Genomic DNA, 4906 nt, shown 5'->3' with positions numbered 1-4906 from the left:
TGTTTTTATTTCACTTTTATTGAATCAAAGAAAGTCTGGGACAAGCTTGTCAGAAATAATTACCAACCGTTGCTAACCTTGAAGCATGTCTAGATTTGTTCAGATTTATACTGAATGAAATTATTTTTATTGAAAAAATTATATTGACTTCATTGAAAAATTTCAAAGATCAAGATATGTTATAAACGTGGAAAAATAAGATTTGTGAATTGAGCCAGGTGTGGTGGCACATGCATTTAATCCCAGCACTTGGGAGGCAAAGGCAGGCAAATCTCCATGAGTTCAAGGTCAGCCTGGTCTACAAAGCAAATCCAGGATAGCCAAGGCTACACAGAGAAATCCTGACTCTCAAAGGAAAAAAAAAAAGAAAAAGATTTGTAAGTCAGATGATAAAAACAAAGGTTACTGTGAGTTCAGAGTTGACTTCTTTTAAACAGTGTTGAACTTTTGAAGGCCAGAATAGTCACGTGACAGTGCTTTAGCAAAGTAGACTTTAATGGACTGAAAATAGAGATTAAAGTAGTTACGGAATTGTGACTTTCATGTGACTTGTAAGTCAATACCATCCCATCCCCTGTGCCACCCTACCTCTCCCATGGCAGGGACACAACCATTCTGTCCTCCTTGCTACCCTTCCTACGGAATGCCACTTACAGGAATTGGTGTCTATTTAGAACCACCCACGTGGGATGCTCCTTTAAATGCCAGCTCTAGGAAAAGCTTGTCAGTTCCCTAAATGGTGAGGTGGGTTATGATTGATGCCTCAACCTTTAATTCTTGATAAAAACCACCAGAGGGCACTGTGACATAGCGTTCAGCATGAACGCTTGCCTCTTGGTTGTGATTGGCAGAGAATTTGAATATTCCTACCTGAAGAGGGGGGGTCAGTAAATATCATTGCCAGAGGTCAGAAGTTGGTCTATTAGTCTGTCATTAAATATCTATAAACCTGCTTTCTAGTAGGCCAACAGCAAGGGTCCTTAAGATTCATGCTGCTTGCTGAACTAGTACCAACTGTGTTACTTGTTTTTACTAATGATGTTTTCCAACTATGGATCTAATTCAGTATATATATATTTTTTTTCTCTCTAGACAAGAGTTTCTCTGTGTAACAGCCCTGGTTGTCCTGGACTTGTAGACCAAGCTGGCCTCGAACTCACAAAGATCTGCCTACGTCTTCCTCCCCAAGTGCTGGGATTACAGGCTTGTGTCACTACGCCCGGCGCCAATATCATTTTTAAAAACTGAAGTTAGATAAAAAAAAATATTGACTCAATGAAAGATAACATTGTCAGTTTTTATATGTATACATACATGTGTACATTGGTGTAGGATAAATTAAGCTTTGTCGCAGGTGGAAGCAGTCTTGACGGGCTTTACCCTTGGGGCACACCATGAATACCTTGTGAGAGACTGTTTGGAGCCTTCCTGGGCTTGGAATTCAGGAAGCCTACCTAGGAACCCCACCGTGGCTATTGTTTTCCTAATTGACCCTCGAAGGGAGAATGGACCGCCCTTTGCATATGACTGGGAAGAGGTAGGAGGAGAGAGGAAAAAGGCGCAGAGAGAGAGAAAAGGCCCGGACCAGCTCGTGGGACTGAGACACCTAAGGACCCGTCCTGCCGAACGGATTCCAGGAGGTTTTAATCTTCTGTCCCTTTAACCTTTTTTTTTCCTTCTGGTATATGCTAGTTGGGTTGTATAATAAAGTTTAATTGTTAATAAACTGAGCCAACATCTGGCGCCCAACGTGGGGCCCGATGGGTTCCACAATCCCTAATGATATGAGGAAAGATTCAGTATTCCACGGGATAAAAATGTTGTTTCAGGGTATTGGCAAAATTGCAACTGCTGTTGCAAAACTCTTTCCTACATTATACTTAGAGGAGATTCTTTGTTTTCTCATTGTCCTTTTATTACAATATTTCATGCTTAGAAAGATTAGAAGACAGGCTAATGGCATAAAAAAGCCGAAAGGGTCAGTAAGTTCTATCCTTTTGGAAAAGATTGCAGATTTGACTGGACAGATAGAAAGGCTGAGGTATGAAAATGAAGGGATGGGAAAACGGATAGAATTTTTGACATTTGGTAGTGATGAAGGACAGAAAATAGAGAGACCGGAAAGCCAAAAAAATCAGGAAGAGTCAATAAGCTCTATCCTTTTAGAAAAAATTACTGACTTGACTGAACAAATAGACAAAATACAGAGAAAAGTGGAAGGGCTGGAAAAGCAGAAGGCACCTTTGGTTAAAAAGGGGGGAAGGAAGGGAGGATACAAGATTGTAAAATAAAAGGTAGATTATTGAATCTACTAACTTAAAAATTTCTACATTGGTATTGTAGATTGATGGAAATTTAAGACTTTTGATTGATGGAAATTTAAGACTTCAACTTTTGCTTCACATTAATATGAACTTAAATTGTATACTCCATTCATTTTTGCCTTATGTATTGTATGTTTTATGTTGACAAAATATTGTATATTGTATGTCAGAAATTTACGTTCTTTTTGTTCAATGTTTATTTGATGTATTATCCATGTACCACTAATGTCTTATAAAAAACTGTTTGGAATCATCGGGGATAAAAGTTGGTATTTAGTTACGTAAAAATCCTATTAGATACTCACTTTGTTATAGAGCAGGTTTGTTTAATAGCTTGTCTATGTCTTCAAAGAAATAGATTGATAACTGTAAGAATAGATAGATTTGCTCTTCAAACTCTTCAGAGATCCACAGAATATGGCATTTAATGATGAGGGCTTTCCTGACAGAGAGAGACATCCGCTCCTGGCCGCCTCTTCATTTGCATCATTGAAGATGGGGGCTTCAAGAGACGCTGGTGACAAAATGGTCACTAGACGGAAAAACTGCTCTGCTACTGCTCTTATCTCTACGGCTGATGACAGGCTGACTGTCTGCAACGATCAACAATGATGCTGGAAAGATGACTGTCCAGCTTTAAAGAGAATAGATGGACCAGACCGTCGGATTTCCTGCTTCAAAAAGCAGTTCGTTGGATGTTTTGGGCCAAAAGGCTAAAGACTGATTGCCCCAATGAAGGAAAGAATTCGGTGACTATCCAGGCAGTCTGCTCTCTCTGTACTCTACAACTTGGAAGTTGCCTGCCAGCACTTCCTTTATTAGATAGATTTTCCTTCTTGGGTCTCTGATGGGATTGAAGACTAGATAGCCACAGTGTTACTAGAAGCTTTAGTAGATTAATAATTACAGTTTCTCATGAAAGAAAAAGACTCTCTTTGGTAGGATAGTGGTATACTTTCCCTTAGGATAACAAGTATAAAAGGACTTTGTTATGTTCTTGATTCCTGATGAGTATGTATATATGTATATATGTGTATATAGTTCTTAATTTTTTAGAGAAGGGTGAGGTGTAGGATAAATTAAGCTTTGTCGCAGGTGGAAGCAGTCTTGACGGGCTTTACCCTTGGGGCACACCATAAATACCTTGTGAGAGACTGTTTGGAGCCTTCCTGGGCTTGGAATTCAGGAAGCCTACCTAGGAACCCCACCGTGGCTATTGTTTTCCTAATTGACCCTCGAAGGGAGAAGGGACCGCCCTTTGCATATGACTGGGAAGAGGTAGGAGGAGAGAGGAAAAAGGCACAGAGAGAGAGAAAAGGCCCGGACCAGCTCGTGGGACTGAGACACCTAAGGACCCGTCCTGCCGAACGGATTCCAGGAGGTTTTAATCTTCTGTCCCTTTAACCTTTTTTTTTCCTTCTGGTATATGCTAGTTGGGTTGTATAATAAAGTTTAATTGTTAATAAACTGAGCCAACACATTGGTTTTATGTGTATGAATATCTTGTTTGCATGTTTGTCTCAGACCATATGGGTATCTTGGTGCCTGTGTATTTCCTGGGACTGTAGTTACAGACAGCTGGGAACTGACATTTGAGTGATGGGAATCAAATCCAGGTCCCCTGGAGAGTAGCCAGTGTTCTTGAGTACCGAGCCATTTCATTTCTTTTCTTTTCTTTTTTTTTTTTAATGTTTTGTTTTTTAGGACCTTTTTATTTAGTATTATGTACACAGTGCTCTGCCTGCATGTACATCTGCAGTCCAGAAGTGGGTGTTAGATCACATTATAGATGGTTGTGAGCCACCATGTGGTTGCTGGGAATTGAACTCAGGACCTCTGGAAGAGCAGTCAGTGCTCTTAACCTCTAAGCCATCTCTCCAGCCCCCGCCATGTAATTTTAGTAATGTATGTGTCTGGGTCTGGGTCTGTACTGGCTTGGGATTGACCCCAGGGCTTTACACTTGGTAGGCAAGCACTGTATACTGAGTCGCCTCCTCTTGTAACACAAGGTTATCCTCAGGGCTTTGTGACTTTCTTCCTTTGGTCACCCAAACCCCTAGCTTCCTAAGAAGGTGGTGACTCGGGTGAGCGCTCTAGTTACAGTCGGCAAAGGTAAGAAGATGTGTCAATTAAGACTTAATTTCCGAGCTGGGAGGTGCTGGTGCATGGCTCTAATCCCAGCACTCCGGAGGTAGACGCAGGTGGATCGCTGTGAGTTTGAGGCCAGCCTGGTCAACAGAGAGAGTCCAGGGCAGCCAAGGCTACACAGAGAAACCCTGTCTCGAGAAATCAGGAAAGAAAAAAAAAAAAAAAGGCTTGTTTTCCAGGGACAAGTACATTGGTCAACAATGGAGCTCAGCAACAAGATCTCAGGACTGTGGGAAAGTGAGGCTAGACCATGGGGACAAGTCAGCTGAGGACTTGGTCCCTGCCTGTAGGCTTTCATTTCATTTTTTGTTGTTGTTGTTGTTGTTGTTGTTGTAAACTGTGTGAATAGTGGGTGTTCAATTCTCTTAATATGTGGGATCCAGATATTGAACTCAGGCTTAATGGCAATCTCCTTTGTTCTCCGAGCCATTTCC

The sequence above is a fragment of the Acomys minous genome (genome assembly GCF_964271855.1).
Source record: "Acomys minous genome assembly, chromosome: 9".
Lineage (NCBI taxonomy): Eukaryota > Metazoa > Chordata > Mammalia > Rodentia > Muridae > Acomys > Acomys minous.
Note: the sequence above shows the minus strand (reverse complement) of the source record.